At 37.4% G+C, this 23,204-nt stretch overlaps 1 protein-coding gene and 1 non-coding gene across 11 annotated transcripts in view; both read right to left on the reverse strand.

Moving 5' to 3' along the window:
• The window catches only part of Zranb3 (zinc finger RANBP2-type containing 3), a 237,497-nt gene that overhangs the window by 88,069 nt on the left and 126,224 nt on the right, over window positions 1–23,204 (reverse strand). The gene's annotated exons all lie outside the window — the stretch shown is intronic.
• On the reverse strand, window positions 20,564–20,703 carry LOC134478382 (small nucleolar RNA SNORA12). The gene has a single exon (XR_010051006.1). It is a non-coding gene; the product is annotated as a small nucleolar RNA SNORA12 (small nucleolar RNA).

The raw sequence follows: 23,204 nt of genomic DNA on the forward strand, positions 1-23,204 counted from the left end.
TTAGCTGTGTTTATCTAAATCATTTAGTCCAGCCCTATGATATTTTTTTTTTTAATTTTATTTAAGGAGAAAAGAAAAAAAAAGCAGGGAAAGGGTACAAGTTATACAGATTTACAGAAAAAAAATGAACAGTAGGAAATCACTAGTTAATGGATTACATATTGTCATCTTAGAAATAATTGTTCAAGTCACAAAATTAAAGCTTGTAAAGTGGACATTCCATCAATGATACTGCAAACAGTTCTGTTCATTGATCCAATAAAACTCTGTGATATCATTTTCTATCTTATACACTTAAATATACATGCAGTTATATAGTTTGGAGCACTTTCTTTTCCTCTCTTTTGTACCATGACTATTACACATTTTGGGTTTCATTGCTCCCACGGTTCTTATTACTTTTTTGGAAGAGAGTAAAACCAAATGTGACATAACAGAACAGAATCGGTCAAGTCAAAAGGGTGGACATAATAGATAATGTAAAAACATAATACAAGGTGATCAACAATGGTTACCATAATGCCTCCCGCTATCTCTAATAGAATTGCCTATATCGTTAGTTATAATACAATTGAACAAAACAGTAAAGAATAAAACCGACAAAACCAAAACATTGGAGACATTGTAGGTCTTCAAAAGTAGATAAAAGTCAACAAGAATGGGCGTCATAATGAATCTCATTATATTTACAGCTGATGCCTAAATTTTCGAACCTGATACTATCCAGCAAAACAGAATAGGGGAACATCAGTTGAAAACCAGATGGTGAGAGTAATACAGGGCTTTAAATCAAGGTAATGAAAAGTCAAAGTGGGTTACTATAATATATCCTGCTATTTTTTTTCTTTAATTAAAAGGATAAAGATAAAAAAGTAAATAATGGAGTGGAGATTGAGATAAAAGAGGGCATAACAACGAAACAGCACAGATCAAAACATAACCATTTAAGCAGAATAGTGTTTCACCACCAGATAATCCTAACCTAAAAGTAGTTACCATATTGTCTCTTTCTTTGAAATCCTTGAGTACAGCTTTGTATACTGTAGTATTAAGTATATCAAAACAATGTAAAACCATTCAAGAGAATGACAGCATTACAGAGTATTTAGAATCGACTAACAGAAAATGAACAATGGTTTCTGTATAATCTCCTTGTCTTTAAAAGGTTTTTGCTTATACTATCGTACATAATAAAATCCAATAAGATACAGCCTATTTAGACGATTGGAGACAGAAGGACAAAAGCTAGATGAGACTTCAAAACAAGATGATACTAAATCAGTATTACCTATTAAGATGTCATTTTCTCCAAAATAGCTGTTCCTATTAGCCAGTTTTCTCTGCCTCATTTCTGTTGAGCTCTTTTTCTGTCATTAGTTGTCAGTTTGTCTTCTTCATTTTGTTCTCTCCTCCCCGCCACTATTTCTGTATTCTTTGTATTTTTCTTTTTTTAGAATATCCTGCAATACTCTCTGTAGAGTTGAATTGGTGGTTGCAAATTGCCCCAGTTCCTCTTTATCCTGAAAGTACCTTGTTTTTCCATCAATTTCCAGGGACAGTTGTGCAGGATATCTCAATCTTGGCTGGAGATTATTATCTTTCAAAGCTTGAATTATTTCCCCCCACGCTCTTCGTGATTTGATGGTTTGTGCAGAGAAATCTGCTGTAATTCTGATGGGTGTTCCCTTGTAAGTGGTCTGTTTCTTGTCTCTGACAGCTTTTAATATTTTGTTCTTGTATTGAATTTCTGGAATTTTTATTATTATATGCCTGGGTGTTGCTCTGTTTGGGTTGTAGGTAGCTGGGGTCCGGTATGCCTCATACATCTGAGTATCTTTACCTTTTGCTAAATTAGGAAAATTCTCCTGGATTATTTCTGTGAGTAGCTTTTGTAGTTCACTTGTTTGTGTCCCTACTTCTTCTTTTATGTTCTTAATCCTTAAGTTATGGCTCCTCTTATCATCTTCTTGTCTTTGTATTATTGCTGTTTGTTTCTTTGTTATTTTTAAGAAGTTTTTCATTTCATTCTCCCATATTACAAGTCTGCCCTCCAGTTCAGATAGTCTGTCCTTAGTTTCTTTCAAGCTGTTATGCCAGTCTTCGATAGACTTCTTAGTATCTTGGTAGTCCCTTTGAACCTGCTTCACGTATTCTATGCTTTCTCTGTTTTCTCCATCAAACAGTTCTCCCCTTTTTTTCTGTTCTTCCATTCCACCACCTGTTTTTTCTTGGGTGGTACTTAGCATTTCTCTAACTATTCTGCATACTTCTAGCTTCAGGTCGTTGATAACTTCATTCCTGAATTGGTCTATGAGGCTCTCTATATGGTGCCTTATGTGTATTGGTGTGGTGTCTGCTATTGCCTGTTTCTCAGAATTGGGGGCCGAGGAGCCTTTCTTGTTGCTGCCTCTTCCCATGTTGCCTCTTCTTCTCTGTTCCTTATATATGCAAGCTTATATAAAAGGCCCAGCTTCTCTCCCAGTCAGCCACAGCCTGATCGAATTGCGCCAGCTAGGTGTTCCTGCTCACCGCTGCGCACCAGGGAGTTACGAACCAGGCAGCCTATGCGTCTCCCCTCCCGGCCACCGTCAGGCTCTGGGATCTGGGTTGGGACAGCCCACCAGGTCCGCCGGCAGCGTCACGCAGGCCAGGCACTTTTCACCAATCCCACCCGAGAGGGGGATGTGTGGCTGGAGTCGCCACCGTGCCCTGCTCCTGCAGGACTGCTCGGGCCCAGAAAGTCCTCTGCTGGAGTCAAACTGTGGTAGAGTGTCAGTTTCTTTCACTCACCTCACCACGTCAGTGCACTCCTCCCTGCCGTTCGCAGATTGCCGTTCTCAGAGCTTCTGCGCGTCTCTCTCCTTGCTGAGCCACTGCAGAGGCAGTCAGCCGCCGCGCGGCAGGAAACCCAAATCGCGGCTTACAATGGCGCAGGGTCCAGCCTCCACACCGAGGCTTTTCTGTTCATGTTTTAGCACCAGGACTGTATTCCAAGTTGGTTTCTCTCAGCCCAGTTCGCTCCTGAGTCAGCAGAGCATATCTCCACCTGCTTATGTCTCCTTAGTCCACACCAAGACTTCTGAGCCGAGTCTTTCAGAGAGCCTCCGGTAGTTGCTGTTATCTGTCCGCCATGTTCTCCCGGAAGTCCAGCCCTATGATATTTATAAAGTTCCATATCTAAACTGTATAAAACCATTCCTTGAAATGATTGTGTAGCAGTCCGTTCCGGTAAAGATGGTGGATAGATAAGAGCAGAATACAGAGGCTTCCTGAGACAGACAACTCAGACGCTGAAATAACACAATGTGGGGAGCCCTGGACAGAAGGAGATGGATCCTCTTGACCAAGGAAGAAACTAAAGCGAAAAGAACTAGTCAAACATGCAGTCCTGGAAAAAAAGGAAGTAGCAATCGGTACTTTCCCCCTGGTTCCCATTGAAGCCTGAGACAGAAGGCTGGAATCTGCAGAGACAGAGACCAGTGACTCCAGAGACCTCCAGGAAGAAATGCACTAATGCGCAGAGCAGTGGATGCTGTGAGCTATAGCAGCTGATATTATCCAAATGAATGCACAGCATTTAATGATCTTCAGAACCCTTAAAATGTACTTCTGGGATAGATAACAGCAGCTATGGAGGCTCTCTGAGATAGCAGCTTAGATTGCAGGAATGGTGCAGTGTGAGGAGTCCTAAGCAGGGGGAGATATATCCTGCCAACCCAGGAACGAACTAAGCTGAGAGAAACCAACTGGAAATGCAATCCCGATGCCATGACTGGAACAGCTAAAGTCTCAGTGCCGAAGCTGGAACCTGTGCCTCTGGAAACCATGGCTTGAATTTCCTGCCAACGGCTGCTGCATCTGAATCAGGACAGCAGGGATAGAGACGTGAAAGCTCTGAGAGCGGGAATTGGCGAACTGAATTGAGAGCAGAGCTGGTGGGGAGCCCTATATTGACCTGCGATGAGTGAGAGGAATGGGGACCCTTCCATAGACTAGGAGGCTCCAACAGAGGACATTCTGGGACCAGGCAGACTAGCTAGAACAGGACTCTGCAGGGACTTCAGTCACATATTCCCCTCTCAAGCGGGATTGATGGGGAGCGCTTGACCTGGGTGACGCCACCGACTAAGACCCAGTAGGCTAGCCCAAACCAGGTCCCTGTGCCTAGCAGTGCACCCTAATGCAGTGAAGCCTTCAGTAGGTTGACTGACCTGGAGTGGCAGGCCCAGGATAGGCTGCCCAGGTCTGTGCCTGCCTAATACACTGTAGTGGGGGGAAACACCTTGCTGGAGCAATTCAAACAAACTGTAACACACAAAGAAAGAAACTGGGCCTCCTATATATGTTTGTATGGAAGGAACAAAAAGTATGGGAATTGGGAGCAACAAGAAAGGGTCCTCAGTCCCCAGTCCTGAGAACACTGATCCAGGAAAGGTAAATGCAAAGGAGAATGAGGATAGAAAGCATGGAATATCAGGCACAGCACCACTAGACATAAAGCGATATCTCTGGGAACTCATAGACGAGTTCAAAAGTGAAGTATATAACCAAGTAAAGCAAGATATAAGTAGAATAGTTAAAGAGTTGTTGGGACGAGTGGGTTCGGCAGACACGCAGAACTCTTCTTCACCTGGGGGCCAGGCTCCGGCTCCCTGTCGGACGAGTGGGTCCAGCAGAGGCAGGGAACCCCGCCCCAGGCCAGCGAACTCTCTTCTTCCCCTGGGGACCAGGCTCCGACTTCCTGTTGGATGGGTAAGTCCAGGGGAGGCCCGGAACTGTCTTCTTCGCCTGGGGGCCAGGCATCCCAAGACAGCCTAGGAGCCATGTGCATAGAAGAAAATACATGCCACATAACTGAAATACCTGAAATAATAGTAACTGAAATAAAGAAGCAACTCTGGGAAGCCTTATAGGAATTCAAACTAGAAATAATCTCTCAGGTAAAAGAAGAAATGATAAAAGAAATGAAGGAGATACTAAACATATCTAAAGAAAACACGGTTAAAAAATTGGAGGAGAAAAACAAAAAGATAGAATCCCTGGATGAACAATATAAGAAAGAAACAGAATATATAAAGCAGATGCAAAGAGATATACAGGAAATCAAAAACTCCATTGAAAGCTGTAAAAACCACCTCAATGAATGTGAAGATAGAATCTCAGATCTCGAAGACAAGATTGCAGCCAGTGAACAGGAAAGGAAAGATCTTTTAAAAATAACAAGAAATCAGGAAATAACAATTCAACACCTGCAAGATGCCACAAAGAGGAACAACATAAGGTTAACAGAGATAAATAAAAAAGAAGGGAACAACATAAACGATGTCAAGAGGATATTTAGAGAAGTAATAGCTGAAAATTTCCCAAAAATGAGATTGGAAACTGATATCAAGATCAATGAAGCATATAGAACTCCAAATAGCCATAACCAAAATAAAACTACACCCAGACACATAATAATGGCCATCCCAGAAATTGAACAAAAGAATAGACTATTAAAAGCTGTCAGAGAGAAAAGACAGATCACTTATAAAGGAAAACCTATCAGAATCACAGCAGACTTCTCGGCACAAACAATAAAGTCCAGAACAGCATGGAGTGAAGTATTTCAGATCCTAAAGAAAAATGATTTCCAACCTAGACTGATATACCCTGCAAAACTGTCCTTCAAAATGGATGGAGAAAGAAGATACTTCCATGACAAAGAACAGCTGAAAAACTACATGATCGCCAAGCCAACCCTGCAAAGAATACTGAAAGACAGCCTAGATACATTTAGGAAAAAACCACTAAACAAAGCAGACAATTAAACAGAACTGAAAGATAAAGATGCAACAGCAGAAAGATAACATGTCAACAATAAACTAATACCTAACAGTTATAACCATGAATGTAAATGGTCTCAATGCACCAATTAAAAGAAACAGACTGGCAGAATGGATCAAGAAACAAAATCCAACCATATGTTGTCTACAAGAACGCATCTAACCCAAAAGGATACCCACAGACTGAAAGTCAAATGATGGAAAACAATACTTCATGCAACAAGAACCCCCAAAAAGCGGGGGTGGCTATTCTGTTTGCAGACAATGTGAATTTCAAGCCAATAATGATCAGAAGAGATAAAGAAGGTCACTACATACTGGTTAGGGGAAAACTCCAAGAGGAGGAGATAACTATCTTAAATATATATGCACTAAATTCCAGAGCACCCAGTTATATAAAACAAGTACTAACAGCAATGAAAAACCAAGTTAACAGTAACACAATTCTAACAGGAGATCTTAACACACCATTGACACCAATGGACAGATCAACCAGACAGAAAATCAGCAAAGAAATAAAAGAACTGAATCGCACCTGTGAACAAATAGACTTAATAGACATATACAGAGTATTCCACTCAACAACAACAGAATACACATTCTTCTCAGCAATGCATGGGTCATTTTCTAAAATTGACCATATATCTAAATAAATGCAAAAGGGTTGAAATCATCGCTTCATGCTATCGGACCACAGCGCTATGAAATTAGAAATTAGTGATAAAAGATACTACAAAATTCCCACAAACATAGAAACTGAGTAACACACTCTTGAGTAATCAGTGGTTCACAGAGGAAATTAAAGAAGAAATTAAACACTATCTCCAAGAAAATGAAAACACATATACAACTTAGCGGAATCTGTGGGATGCAATGAAAGCCGTCCTCAGAGGAAAATTTATTGCACTGAGTTCCCACATCAGGAAAACAGAACGAATACAAATAACCTGATACTACACCTCAAACAGCTAGAAAAAGAAGAGCAAGTCAAGCCCAAAGCCAAAAGAGAGGAAATTATAAAAATCAGAGCAGAAATCAACGCAACAGAGACTAAGAAAACAATCCAAAGAATCAACGAATCAAAAAGTTGTTTCTTTGAAAGAATGAATAAAATTGATAAGCCCCTAGCCAACCTTATTTAAAAAAGGGAAGAAAAAGCTCAAATTCATGCAATAAGGAATGAAGGAGGAGAAATCACTACAGACACTATAGAAATACAGAAAATCATCAACACCTATTTCAAAAACCTCTACTCTCAAAGGTTTGATAACACAGAGGACATGAACAGATTCTTAAAAGCCTATGAAGTACCAAAGCTAGATCATAAAGATGTAAAACTACTGAATTACCCAATTTCTATTAATGAAATAAAAAACGTAATTAAATCCTTAGCTACAAAGAAGAGCCCAGGCCCAGACAGATTCACTGCAGAATTCTACAAGAAATACAAAGAAGACCTAATGCCAACACTCCTCAAACTCTTCAATGAAATTGCAAGGGAAGCAATCCTTCCTAAATCGTTCCTAGAAGCAAATATTACTCTAGTACCAAAACCTGAAAAGGACCCAACTGAAAAAGAACTACAGACCAATCTCCCTAATGAACACAGATGCAAAAATCCTCAATAAAATATTGACAAATAGGATGCAGCAAATCATCAAGAAGATCATACACCATGACCAAGTGGGATTCATCCCAGGCATGCAGGGATGGTTCAATATACGTAAATCAATAAATGTAATGCACCGTATCAATACAGCCAAAAGTAAGAATCACATGATCATTTATATAGATGCAGAAAAAGATTTTGATAAGGCCCAACATTCATTCATGATAAGAACCTTGCAGAAAATTGGAATAGATGGTCTTTACCTCAATATAATAAAGGCCATTTATGACAAACCAACAGCCAATATCATACTAAATGGCCAAAAATTGAAGGCCTTTACTTTAAAATCAGACACAAGACAAGGATATCCCTTATCACCGCTCCTATTTAATATAGTGCGGGAAATACTAGCCAGAGCAATTAGACAAGAGAGAGAAATAAAAGGTGTAAAGATAGGAAAAGAAGAAGTTAAGCTATCATTATTTGCAGATGACATGATACTCTATATAGAAGATCCTCAAAACTCCATTGAAAGACTGCTAGATATAATGAATAAATTCATTAATGTAGCTGGATATAAAACCAATACTCAAAAATCAATAGCATTTCTATATACTAAGAACAAAGAGAGAAATAAGAGAAGCCAGACCCTTCACACTAGCAACCAAAAAAATGAAATATCTCAGAATTACTCTCACGAAAGAAGTGAAAGACCTGTACAAGGAAAATTATAATACACTGAAAAATGAAATTGAAGATGATCACAGAAAATGGAAAGATATCCATCCCTTCCTCATGGATACGAAGAATAAATATTGTGAAAATCGCCATTCTCCCAAAACTTTTATACAGATTCAATGCAATCCCAATAAAAATACCATCAACATACCTCACAGAACTCGAGAAATCACTCCTAAAATTCATCTGGAGCAAGAAGAGACATAGAATAGCAAAGACAGTTGTAAGCAGCAAAGGCAAGGCAGGAGTTATCACAATCCCTGACTTGAAGTTAGACTACAAAGCAACCGTAGTAAAATCAACATGGTACTGGAACCAAAACAGAGCTGAAGATCAGTGGAATAGAATAGAAGATACAACCACAACTACAAACACACTCAACCACCTTATCTTCGCTAAAGGGGCCAAACATGAAACTTGGGCACACACAGTATCCCAGAGAGAACACAGCAGGCCACTCAAGCCACTCTGGACCTTTTAAGAACAACTTTTTGCTCTTTAAAATAAATAGAAAGTTCAGCATCCTGGTGATAGCTGGCATCACAACTGACAACAAGCTTTGCCTAAGTGTCCAGAAGCAGAATTAAACACAAAAGTAAAGAACTAAAGACAGGAGACTTCCTGAGAACATGGCGGACAGACAGCAGCAGCTACTGAAGGCTCTCTAAAGGCTCGGCTCAGAGGCCAGGAATGATCCGGACTAAGGAGATACGAACCAGTACAGATATGCTCTGCTGACTCAGGAACGAACTGGGCTGAGAGAATCTAACTTAGAATACAGTCCTGGCGCTAAAGTAGGAACAGAAAAATCTCGGTGTGGAGGCTCGACCCCGCGCCATTGGAAACCGCGGTTTGGATTTCCCGCCGCCCAGCGGCTGGCTGCCTCCACAGCGGCTCGGCAAGGAGAGACGCGCCGAGCTCTGGGAACGGGAGTCTGCGAATGGAGTCGGAAACAGGACGGACAAGAAGGAAAACTGACTGGTGGCGAGGTGAGCAAGAAACTGATCCCCTACCACAGTTTGACTCCAGCGGAGGTTTTTCTGGGCTCGGGCAGTCCTGTAAGAGCAGGGCGCGATGACAACTCCAGCCGCACATTCCCCTCTCGGACGGGATTGGTGAAAGGTGCCTGGCCTGAGTGACGCTGCTGGCGGACTCCCTAGGCTGGCCTAACCCAGATCCCAGAGCCTGACGGTGGCCCGGAGGAGCGACCGACTCCCGCGTAGGCTGCCTCCTCCGCAACTCCCTGGGGCGCAGCGGTGGGCGGGAACAACTAGCCAGCACAATTGGATCAGGCTGTGGCTGACAGGCAGGGAAGCCGGGCCTCCTATGTAAGATTGCATTTTATAAGGAACAGAAAATATGGGGAAGGGAAGCAACAAAAAAGGCTCCTCGGCCCCCAATCCTGAGAAACAGGCAATAGTGGACACCGCACCAATATACATTAAGCGCCATCTAGAGAGCCTCATAGACCAATTCAGGAATGAAGTTATCAATGACCTGAAGCTAGAAGTATGCAGAATAGTTAGAGAAATGCTAAGTACCACCCAGGAAAAAGCAGATGGTGGAATGGAAGAACAGAAAAAGAGGGGAGAATTGCTTGATGGAGAAAACAGAGAAAGCATTGAGTATGTGAAGCAGGTTCAAAGAGACTATCAAGAAATTAAGAAGTCTATCCAAGACTGGCATAACAGCTTGAAAGAAACTAAGGACAGACTATCTGAATTGGAGGGCAGACTTGAAACATGGGAGAATGAAATGAAAAACTTCTTAAAAATAACAAAGAAACACACAGCAATAATACAAAGACAAGAAGATGATAAGAGGAGCCATAACTTAAGGATTAAGAACATAAAAGAAGAAGTAGGGACACAAACAAGTGAACTACAAAAGCTACTCACAGAAATAATCCAGGAGAATTTTCCTAATTTAGCAAAAGGTAAAGATACTCAGATGTATGAGGCATACAGGACCCCAGCTACCTACAACCCTAACAGAGAAACACCCAGGCATATAATAATAAAAATTCCAGAAATTCAATACAAGAACAGAATATTAAAAGCTGTAAGAGACAAGAAACAGATCACTTACAAGGGAATACCCATCAGAATTACAGCAGATTTCTCTTCACAAACCATCAAATCACGAAGAGCATGGGGAGAAATAATTCAAGCTTTGAAAGATAATAATCTCCAGCCAAGATTGAGATATCCTGCACAACTGTCCCTGGAAATTGATGGAAAAACAAGGTGCTTCCAGGATAAAGAGGAACTGGGGGAATTTGCAACCACCAATTCAACCCTACAGAAAGTATTGCAGGATATTCTAAAAAAAGAAAAATACAAAGAACCCAGAAATAGTGGCGGAGAGGCCACAACGAATGGAGCAGAGAACAAAATGAAGAAGACAAACTGACAGCTACTGACAGAAAAAGAGCTCAACAGAAATAAGACAGAGAAGATTGGATGATAGGAACAGCTTTTTTTGGAGAAAATGACATCTTAATAGGTAATGCTGATTTAGTACCATCTTGTTTTGAAGTCTCATCTAGCTTTTGTTCTTCTGTCTCCAATGGTCTAAACAGGTTGTATCTTATTGGATTTTGTTATGTACGATAGTATAAGCAAAAACCTTTTAAGGACAAGGAGATTATACAGAGACCATTGTTCATTTTCTGTTAGACGATTCTAAATACTCTATAATGCTGTCATTCTCTTAAATGGTTTTACATTGTTTTGATATACTTAATGCTACAGTATATGAAGTTGTACTCAAGGACTTCAGGGAGGGAGTCAATATGGTAACTATTTTTGGATCAGGATTATCTGGTGGTGAAACACTATTCTGCTTAAATGGTTATGTTTTGATCTGACCTGTTTCGCTGTTATGCCCTTTTTTTTCTCAATCTCCACTCCATTATTTACTTTTTTATTTTTATCCATTTAATTAAAGGGAAAAATATAGCAGGATATAATATAGTAACCCACTTTGACTTTCTATTATCTCGATTTGAAGCCCTGTATTACTCTCACCATCTTGTTTTTGACTGAGGTTCCTCTATTCTGTTTTGCTGGATAGTATCAGGTTCGAAAGTTTAGGCATCAGCTGAGAAGATAATGAGATTCATTATAACACCCATTCTCGTTGACTTTTATCTACTTTTGAAGACCTACAATATCTCCAATGTTTTGGTTTTGTCGGTTTTATTCTTTACGGTTTTGTTCAATTGTATAACAACTAATGATATAGGCAATTCTATTAGAAATAGCGGGAGGCATTATGGTAACCATTGTTGATCACCTTGTATTATGTTTTTATATTATCTATTATGTCCACCCTTTTGACTTGACCGATTCTGTTCTGTTATGTCACATTTGGTTTTACTCTCTTCCAAAAAAGCAATAAGAACCGTGGGAGCAATGAAACCCAAAATGTGTAATAGTCACTGTACAAAAGAGAGGAAAAGAAAGTGCTCTAAACTATATAACTGCATGTATATTTAAATGTATAAGATAGAAAATGATATCACAGAGTTTTATTGGATCATTGAACAGAACTGTTTGCAGTATCATTGTTGGAATGTCCACTCTACAAGCTTTAATTTTGTGACTTGAACAATTATTTCTAAGATGGCAATATGTAATCCATTAACTAGTGATTGCCTACTGCGCATTTTTTTCTCCTGTAAATCTGTATAACTTGTACCCCTTCACTGTTTTTTTTTTTCTTTCTTTTCTTTTCTCCTTAAATAAAATAAAAAAAAAAAAATAAAGGGGCCAAACATGTTCAATGGGAGAACGACAGTCTCTTTAATAAATGGTGCTGGAAAAACTGGCTCTCCATATGCTGAAAACTAAAACTAGATCCCATGCCTATCACCATGTACTAAAATAAAATCTAAATGGATCAAAGATCTAAATATTAAAACAGAAACACTAAATCTACTGGAAGACAAATTGGGAAAAAAACTTGAAGATGTAGGAGTAGGTAGAGAATTCATGAATAGGACTCAAACCACACGGGAAATACTTCCCAGAATCAATAACTGGGATCACCTCTTATTAAAAAGTTTCTGCACGTCAAAATAAATCTCCAGCATAGTGAAAAGAAAACCCATAAACTGGGAAAAAATCTTAGTGAACTGCCCCTCAGACAAAGGAGTTCTTCTAAAACATATAAAGAATTAAAAAAAATCAGACCCCCAAAATTCAAAGACCCAATCCAAAAGTGGGCATCTGAGATAAATAAACAATTCTCTGATGAAGAAATACAAATGGCAAATAAATATATGAAAAAATGTTCATCATCATTAGCCATTAGAGAAATACAAATTAAAACCACACTGAGATTTCATATAACTCCTGAAAGAATGGCCAAGATCAAGAAAACCACCAACAAAAATGCTGGAGTGGAAAAAGGAACTCTCCTGCACTGTTGGTAGGAATGTAAAATCATTCAAACGTTGTGGAGGTCACTCTGGAGATTTCTCAGAAAACTGACACTGGAAGCCCCATTTGACCCAGTTATACCACTTCTAGGCATATTTCCACAAGAACTGAAAGCATCATACCACAGTGATACATGTGCACCCATGTTTAACGCAGTACAATTTGTAATAGCCAGATCTTGGAAACAACCTAAGTGACCATCAACTGAAGAATGGATAAAAAAGTTGTGGTATTTTTATACAATGGAATACTACTCAGCTATAAAGAATGATTACATTGAGACATTTATAAATAAATGGACGCAGCTTGAGACCATATTCATAAGTGAAATAAATCAAACTCACATGTATAAATACCGAATAGTTCCACTAGTGTAAGAAATGATAAGAATACATAAAAGTATGTGGTAATCATGATTCCCAGTCATATTGGTTTGAAGCCATATAATGTTTTCACTCATTAATCGCAATGGTTTTAACCTGGGTTGTTCGATTTTAGTATCTATGATAGTACAAATAGCTATTTTGAAGAAAACAACACAACATAAAAGCTAGTGCTGATTTAATATCATCTTGTTTTGAAGTCCTATCAAGCTGTGGTACATTTGTTTCCACTGGTTTTAACATGTTGTATCTTACTATATTTCACTATATGCTATAGTATAAACAAAATCCTTTATAGGAGATAATAAAGAGATAATAAAGAAACCATTGTTCGTTTTCTATTAGCTGGTTTTAAATACCCTGTAATTCTTGCATTCTCTTGAATGGCTTCACACTGTCTTGATATGCTTGATGTTATAGCATATGAAGTTACACTCAAATAATTCAAGGAAAGAGGCACTATGGTGACTACTATTATGTTAGATTATCAGGTGGTGAAACACAATGATGCTTGAATGGTTCGGTTCTACCCTGCGTTGTTCTGTTACAATGTCCTCTCTTAATCTCCCCTCCTGTTTTTTTAAATTAATCTATTTTCTCTCATTTTTTTTAATTAAGGGAAAACTAAATTAAAAATAGAGGGACATATTATAGTAACTTTCTTGGTTTTCCTATTAACCTGATTTCAACACCAGTATTGCTCTCCCCATCTTGTTCTATCTGATTATTCTATATTCTATTTTGTTTGATTGTCAAGTTTGAGGGTATAGGCAACCACTTTGAAGGCAATAAGATATACTATGATGCCCATTATGGTTTGACTATTATCCTTTTTTTGAAGTCCTGCAAGGTCTTCAGCGAGGGTTTTATCGGTCTTGTTCTGTACTGTTTTGATGAATTCTATTATACCTGATGATATAGACAACTCAATTTAAAAATAGCAAGAGCCACAATGGTAACCACTTTTGATCACCTGGTATTCTATTTTTGCATCATATGCTATGCCCACCCTTCTGTTCTGACTCTGTTTTGCTTAGTCACATCTGGTTTTATTCTCTTCAAAAAAAGTAATAAGAACCATGGGAGTAATAAAACCCAAAAAGTGTAATTGTTATTGTAAAAAAGAGAGGAAAGGAAGGTGGACTAAGGGATATAACTGCAGGTACGTTTGAGTGTGTAGGATGGAAAACTATATTACTGAGTTTTTGTTGGATCATTGAATGGAACTGTCTCCAGTTTCACTGTATGAATGTCCACTTTATATGCTTTAATTTTGTAATTTGGACAACTGTTTCTGAGAAGATAATATGTAACCTATTAACTGGTGATTTCTTACTGTATATTTTTTTCTTGAAATTCTCTATTACTTGTACCCTTTTACTGCTTTGTTTTTTCATGTCCATTCTTTTTTTGTCTTAAAAAAAAGAATAGTTAAAGAAATATTAAGCACTTCCCAAGAAAAAACAGATGGTAGAATGGAAGAACAGAAAAAAAGGAGAGAATGTTTGATGGAGAAAATAGAGAAAACATAGAATACATAAAAGCAGATTCAAAGAGATTACCAGAAAACTTAAAAACTCTATTGAAAGCTGGCATAACAGCTTGAAAGAAACTAAGGATAGATTATCAGAACTGGAGGACAGATTTGTAATGTGGCAGCATGAAAGGAAAAACTTCTTAAAAATAACAAGAAAACAAGCAGTACAATACAAAGGCTAGAAGATAGTAAGAGGATCTATAATTTAAGAATTAAGAATGTAAAAGAAGAAGCAGGGATACAAACAAATGAACTGCAAAGCCTATTCACAGAAATAATCAAGGAGAACTTCCCTAACATGGGAAAAGGTAAAGATATTCAGATCTATGAGGCATACAGGACCCCAGCCACCTACAACCCAAACAGAACTACACCCAGGCATATAATAATCAAAATTCCAGAAATCCAATATAAGAACAGAATACTAAAAGCCGTCAGAGACAAGAAACAGATCACTTACAAGGGAACACCCATCAGAATTACAGCAGACTTCTTGCCACAAACCATCAAATCACGAAGAGCGTGGGGCGAAATAATTCAAGCTTTGAAAGACAATAACCTCCAGCCAAGATTGATATATCCTGCACAACTGTCCCTAGAAATTAATAGAGAAACAAGGTACTTCCAGGATAAAGAGGAACTAGGGGAATTTGTAACCACCAATTCAACTCTACAGAGAATACTACAGGACATTCTAAAAGAGAAAAATACCAAGATTCCAGAAACAATGGCAGAGAGACCACAATGAATGGAGCAGAAAGCGAAATGAAGAAGTCAAACTGACAACTAATGACAGAGAAAGAGGTCAACAGAAATGAGGCAGAGAAGGTTGGATGGTATGAACAGCTATTTTTGAGAAAACAAGACATCACGATAGCTAGTGCTGATTTAATATCATCTTGTTTTGAAGTCTCATCAAGCTTTTGTTCTTCTGTCTCCATCAGTCTTAACATGCTGTATCTTATTGGATTATATGTGATAATATAAACAAAAACTTTTATAGACAAGGAGATAATACAGAAACCATTGTTCATTTTGTTAGTTGGTTCTAAATACCCTGTAATACTGTCATTCTCTTGAATGGTTTTACATTGTCTTGATATGTTTGATGCTACAGTATATGAAGTTATACTCAAAGATTTCAAGGAAAGAGACACTATGGTAACTACTTTTATGTCGGGATATCTTGTGGTGAAACACTATTTTGCTTAAATGGTTATGTTCTGACCTGTGCTGTTTTGTTGTTATGTCCTCTTTTATCTCAATCTCCTTTTTTATTATTTATTTTTTATTTTTATCTTTTTAATTTATGGAAAAAAAATAGCAGGATATATTATAGTAACCCATTTTGATTTTTTATTAACTTGATTTGAAACCCTTACATTATTCTCACCATCTTGTTTTGACTGATTTTACTCTATTTTGTTTTGCTTGATAGTACCAAGTTTGAGAGCAGAGGCAACAACTGTGAACACAATAAGATTCACTTTGATGCCCATTCTGGTTTGACTGTTATCTTCTTTTGAAGTCCTGTAATGTCTCCAATGTTTTGGTTTCATTGGTTTTGTTCTTTCCTGTTTTGTTCAATTTCATCATAACTGATGATATTGGCAATTCTTTTTAAGATAACAAGAGGCATTATGGTAACCATTGTTGTTTACTTTGGATTCTGTTTTTACATTATGTACTATGTCCATCCTTTTGATTTGACTTTGTTTTGTTATGTCACATTTGGTTTTATTGTCTTCTAAAAAAAGTAGTAAGAACTGTGGGAGTAATAAAACTCAAATGTGTAATTGTCATTGTAAAAAACAGAGGAAAAGAAAGTGCTCTAAAGGATATAACTGCATGTATATTTAAGCGTATAAGATAGATAACCATATTACTGAGTTTTTGTTGGATCATTAAACAGAACTGTTTGCAGTCTCACTGTTTGAATGTCCACTTTATATGCTTTAATTTTGTAACTTGAACAACTATTTCTAAGATGACAATATGTAATCTATTAACTAGTGATTTCCTGTTTATTTTTTTGAAATTCTGTATAACTTGTACCCTTTTTCTGTTTTTTTTTTCTTTTTCTCCTTAAATAAAAATTTTTAAAAAATTTTACTGAAAAAAAAATGCAGTCCTGGGGCTACTATTGAGGCAGATAAGATTCTGTGCTCTCGCGTGCCCAAATTCCTGCTGCTTTGACTCACTGGAACAGCAGTCGCACTGAAGTGGGAGGTTGGTGAGCTTAACGGAGAATGGAGCTAGTAAGGAATCTACATTGACCTTCGCTGAGTGCTGGGAATAAAACCCTTCCATGGGAAAGGGGCATCAATGGGACATTTTGGAATTGGACAGGTCTGGCAAGAACAACATTTTAGAATTGGACAGGTCTGGCAAGAACAAGAAACAGCAGTGACTTCAGTCAGTTGTTCCCTTTCCAGACGAGATTGGAGGGGTATGCTTGGCCTGGGTCATGTCCCTGGCCTTGACCAAATAAGCTGTCCTAAACCAATTACCTACTCGCAACACACACTAATGTAGTGAAAGCCTCAGCAGGTTGACTGACGCGGAGGGGAAGAGCCAGCATACGCCACCCCTGTTTGCACCTCAATAACACACTGGACTGGACAGGATCACCTAGCCAGCATGCTTCAGAAGAACCATAACCAACAAGGAAAGGGACTGGGACCCCCTCTATATATCTGTATGGAAGAAACCAAAAACATGAGAAGAGGACGCAACAAGAAAAAGTCCCCAGCCCTCAACCCCGAGAATATATTGATCCAGGACAGGCAAACACAAGAGATTGAGGACAGCAAACATGCAATATCAGACACAGCATCAGTGGACATAAAGAGGTATCTCTGGGACCTCATATATGAATTCAAAAATGAAATATTTAACCAAGTAAAGCACGATATAAGTAGATTAATAAGAGAAATACTAAACACCTCTCAAGAAGGCACAGACAGAAGAATGGAAGAGCACAAAAAAAGGAGAGAAACATTTGATGAAGAATATAAAGAAAACAGAAAACATGAAGCAGGTTCAAAGAGATTACCAGGAAATAAAAAAACTCCATTGAAAGCTGGCAAAACTGCTTGAAAGAAACTAAGGATACATTATCCAAAATGGAAGACAGGTTTGCAATGTGCGATCATGAAAGGAAAAATTTCTTAAAAATAACAAGGAAACAGGCAGTAACAATACAAAGGCTAGAAAATGACAAGAGGATTTATAACTTAAGAATAAAGAAGCAGGGGTACAAACAAAGGAACTACAAAGGCTGTTCACAGAAATAAGTAAGGAAAACTTCCCAAACATAGGAAAAGGAAATGACATTCAGATGTATGAGGCATACAGAACTCCAGCCACCTACAACCAAAACAGAGCTACACCCAGACATATAATAATCAAGATCCCAGAAATTCAGTATAAGACCAGAATATTAAAAGCCATCAGAGAAAAGAAACAGATTACCTATAAAGCAAAATCCAACAAGATCATGGCAGACTTCTCGACATAAACCATCAAATCAAGAAGAGCTTGGAGCACAGTATTCTAAGCCCTGAAAGAAAATAACCTCCATCCCAGATAGATATACCCTCAAAAACTATCTCTAGAAATTAATGGAGAAACAAGATGCTTCCAAGACAAAGAGGAACTGGGGGAATTCACAACCACCAATCCAACTCTACAGAGAATACTGAAGGATATTCTGGAGAGAGAGAAAAGTACCACGATTCCAGCAACAGTGGCAGAGAGGCCTCAGTGAATGGAGCAGAAAGTGGAATGAAGAAGAAAAGTAGACAACTAATGGTAGAAAAAGAGCACAACAGAAATGAAGCAGAGACGGTAGGTTTGTAATCTCTGATATAGATGGCCTTGATACACTAAAAAAAAAAGAGAGAGAAACAAGGCAGAGTAGAACCGGAGGTAGCATCTACTGAGATGCTCTTTATAGGAAATATAATTAACCTGAAACAGGGTTTATGGACTGAAAATCAAATATGAGAAAACAATGCTCTATGTGACAGGGAACAAGAGAGTAACAGGGGCAACTCGACTAGGATTTGTAGATGGGTTGGAAAGACAGGCTTTAAAAGGTAAAGGAATACAACTAGAGATCAAGCCCTGGAAGGAGAAGGTTTGGAATCACTAAGGTAAATAGCAGGTTACCCCTTCCCCCAATCTAAAAACTGAGGGTATTGGTGAGACCCAAAAATGCACAGTGCACCCTGGGGGGAGTGAAAGGGGAGGAACAGTCTTTAAAGAGCTGGCAGAGGACTTTGTTAATAGTATATCAGGATTTAAAACCCACATTACTCGCACCGCTCTGCTTAGATAGATTTTATTCTGTCCCAGTTTGTCTACTTGCACTAGATCTGAGGCCACAGACAGCTATCCCAAAAATAACAGGATATAGTACAGTAATCATTTTTAGTTTCCTATTAACTTAATGTGGAGCCCTCTATAACTTATACTGTTTTATCATGACTGATCTTAGTTAAATCTGGTTTGTTTGATCGCTGTTTGGTATTGACAAATTTTATTCAAAACTGTTATGATTGGTAGTATCAAGTCTGAGAGTATAGGCAACTACACTGAAGATGACAAGATGATGATACCCATTCTGGTTTGATTACCTGTTGTTGAAGTTTTGCACTATCTACAAAGTTGTGTTTTTATTAATATTGTTATGTACTGCTATATTTAATTATACTATGTCTGATGATATAGAGAATTCCATTGAAGATAACAAGAGACAACACAGTAACCATGGTAGAACTCCTTGTACAGTGATTTTATATGTCTTTTTCGTTTCATGTGTTTATAGGAATATGTTTTGTCTTGTCTTGCTTTGTTTTGTTTCTCCCTCTAATATAGAAAGGATAGAAATACATGCTAAAATGCATGCATGTGTAGAACCTATAAACAGTTTTTGAGAACTGATCTTATAATGCAGGATAAAATGAACCAATACTTTGAAGACAAAGAGACACTACAGTACCCAGTGCTGATTCCATAGTGTCATGATGTGAAATCCAGCAATTTGTTCAGAGTGATTTTAGCCTGCTATGGTTTGTTTAATCTCAACATAAATGAAGATATGGATAGCTGCATGTATATTTAAGTGTATAGAATTGATAACCATATTACTAAGTTTTTGTTGGATAGCTGAACAGAACCATTTGCAGTCTTGCTGTCTGAATCCCCACTTCGTATATTTCACTTTTGTATCTTAACAACTATTTGTATGAGGACAATATATAATCATCAACTAGTGATTTCTTACTGTTTATTTTTTCTTTGAAAGTATGTATTATTTCTACCCATTTTCTGTTTTGTTTAGTCTTTCTTTAAATAAAATTTAAAAAAAGAAATGACTGTATAGCTTATTTTTTTAACAGTAAGTCAATTTGCAAGAGCAGTGTAAAGTAATGTCTGAGCAACCCCATTAGCTTGGTATCATCTGTGAATTTAGCAGATGAGTCACATTACCCATGTCAAGAAGTAAAATATAAGACAAAAATAGATCTAGTATTCAATTATTCAATAAGCATTGATGCCAGGCATGGTGGCTCACACCTGAAATCCCAGCAGCACTCAGGAGGCTGATGCAGGAAGATCACTGCCTATGACTTCTAACAGTAACTTCAGAGGCTGTCAGCTGAATCAGAAGCTATCAAAATTTACCATGTTGACAATTCTGGGATATTCAGATAAAGTGTATGTGTGTGTGTGTGTGTGTGTGTGTGTGTGTGTATGTTTAAACTTTAATAACATACAAAAGAAAATAGAGTTTTCTACAATTTTCTTTTCTTTCAATAATGTACCTCAGAAACTCTTTATCAATACAAGTAGAGTTGCATCATTCTTCTCAAAGATGGCACACTGTCCCCACTGCAAGGCCTATCATGATAAACATTACCAGTATTCCACTAACTTGGTGGTTGTCAATAATTTATTACTTAATAACCATTAAATTTTAATTATGCATATCTCTATACATATCCATGTATGTTTTTTTCGATTGTGAGAGCCAATATCTCATATAAAAAAGCTCAAGAGAGATATTTCAGTCTTTAAGCTTTTGCTAGCTCCTTACAATGTATGTGGTAGAGTCAGACTCATTTGAAAACAAATGTGCCAGAAAGAAACTACCACAACCCATATATGTTTTTGTATAACACATATCTATAAAATACACATGACATATACAACAGTATACAGAGACAGATGAAAGACATAGGTTTTAAAAATTTTGGTGAAAAGTGATGCTGAGGCAGGATGATCACTGGAGCTCAGGAGTTCATGGCCATCCTTAAGGGCACAGTAAATCCCTGTCTCAAAAAGAAAGAAAGAAACTATCCTTGCATTCCTGGCATACTATCCACTTGAATATATTCAGTATATTAGGCATCTTAATGAATTTCTAAATTTTATTAATCTGCTAATTTGAAAGATTTCTGGATAGTTCTAAGTAGAAAATCCCTTTTTAAAAACTACTTTATGGGGGTGGAAAAAACTATTTTATCTGATTTTGATACTGATGTTAGATATACTTCATATAAACAATATGAAAAGATTCTATGTCTGTATTTGGAACCCATTAACAGAACACCCATGATCATATGGAGGTACTTAAAGAATTATAGTAAAACAAAAGAAAAAAATCAAAACTACATTGGATATAGAATCATCATTTTAAAAAATTCAGTAACTTTTCTATATACCAATAATGAACTAGCTAAGAAAGAAATCAGGAAAATAATTTTACTCACAATAGGTTCAAAAAATTAAAACAAAATACTGAAGAAGTTACCTAACTAAAAAGTAGCAAAAGATTTCTAGAGATATCAAGGACCCTAGAAAATAAAAAGATCTTGTATGTTTATGGATTAGCAGAATTAATACCATTAAAATGGTCAGATACCAAAAGAAATCTACAAATTCAATGCAATCTCCATCAAAATTCCAATGATATCTTCAGTGACATGGAAATGACAATCCTAAAATTCATATGGAAACACAAAATTCAAAATGGCGAAAGAAATTCTAAGAGCAAAAAGAGCAATGCTGGAGGTAACACAATATTTGACTGCAAATTATACTACAAAGCCATGGTAACAAAAACAATATGATCCTGGCACAAAAAACAGATGCATAGATGAAGTAGAATAGAGAACACACAAATAAATTCACCTTCTACAGCTATCTGATTCTTGACAAAGTACAAACATTCATTGGAGAAAAGACAGTCTCTTTAACAGATGGTGGTGGGAAAACTATAACTACTTATAAAAAATTTAAAATAGATTCTCCTCACCCTGTACAAAATCAACTGAAAAACACATCAAAGATCTAGATATAAGATCTAACACTTTGAAACTACTAGAAAAAAATATAGGAAAAACACTTGAAGCTGTAGTCACACACAAAGATTTCCTAAATAGGACTCCAACATCACAAGAAAATAGTAAGAATCAACAAATGAGACTACACAAATAATGGAAATAATCAACAGAGTAAAGAAACACTCTACAGAATGAGAGAAAAATCTTTGCCAGCTATATCTCTAACAGAGGATTAGTCTTTAGAGTAAAGAACTCATAAAATTTAACAACAAAAAGAAACCAGATATGATGCATGCCTATAATCCCAGCACTCGGGAGGCTGAGACAAGAGGATCCTTGCAAGTTCAAGAGAGCCTGGGGTACAACATGAGTTTAAGGCCAGCCAGAATGGCACTGCAGAGACCCTGTCTCAAAAAGATAAAAGAGACTAAAAAAAAAAACAAAAAAGTCAAATACCCATTCAATAATGAAGTGCAATACAAATAAGTGAATGAAAAAGGCTCAACAACTTTAGCTATAAGCGAAATGTAAATCAAAACTACACTGATATCCCATCTCGCTCCAGTCAGAATGGCTATCATTAAGAATACAAAAACAAAACAAAACAAACCCAAGCTAGGACTTACAGAAAAAGGAACCCTTCTACTCTGCTAGTGATAGGGATGTAAATTTGTACAATCACTATGAAAGTCAGTATGGAGTTTGTTTAAAACCTAGAAACAGAATTACCCAGCTCCTCCAGATGCACCTGAAATACATCAGGACAGCATACTACAGAATACCTGCATACCTAGGTTTACTGTGGCACAGTTTATAATAGCCAAGACAGGGAAACAGCCCAGGTACCCATCCACAGATGAATGGATAAAGAAAATGTGATTATTCACCTTAACTATCAAGTTAAGCAAAATAAGCCAAACTTAGAAAGACTATTTTCTTAAGTGTTTTCTAATATGTAGAACTGAAAAATGACATGAAAGTAGAAGAGAGATTGCTAGTATAAAAGAGGAATGGAATAAAAAGGAAGGGGAAGAGGGGCATAAAAGAGGACAATGTACCCACACATATGATCAAAATATCTACTGAAACTCAATATTTTGTAAAGTTAATAAGCACTCATGCAATGTATTTTATTTTATTTATATATATATTTTTGAGAGAGGGTCTTGCTATGTAGTTTAGGCTGGCCTGGACTCACTATGTACCCCAAAATGGCCTGGAACTCAGTGATCTTCCAGCCTCCATATTCTGAGTGCTGGGATTACAGGTGTGCACCACCACACTTGGCCATAAAATATTCTAAAACAAAACCCAA

This window comes from Cavia porcellus, unplaced genomic scaffold (assembly GCF_034190915.1).
Source record: "Cavia porcellus strain 051 isolate PalLab524CR breed Dunkin Hartley unplaced genomic scaffold, mCavPor4.1 scaffold_12, whole genome shotgun sequence".
Lineage (NCBI taxonomy): Eukaryota > Metazoa > Chordata > Mammalia > Rodentia > Caviidae > Cavia > Cavia porcellus.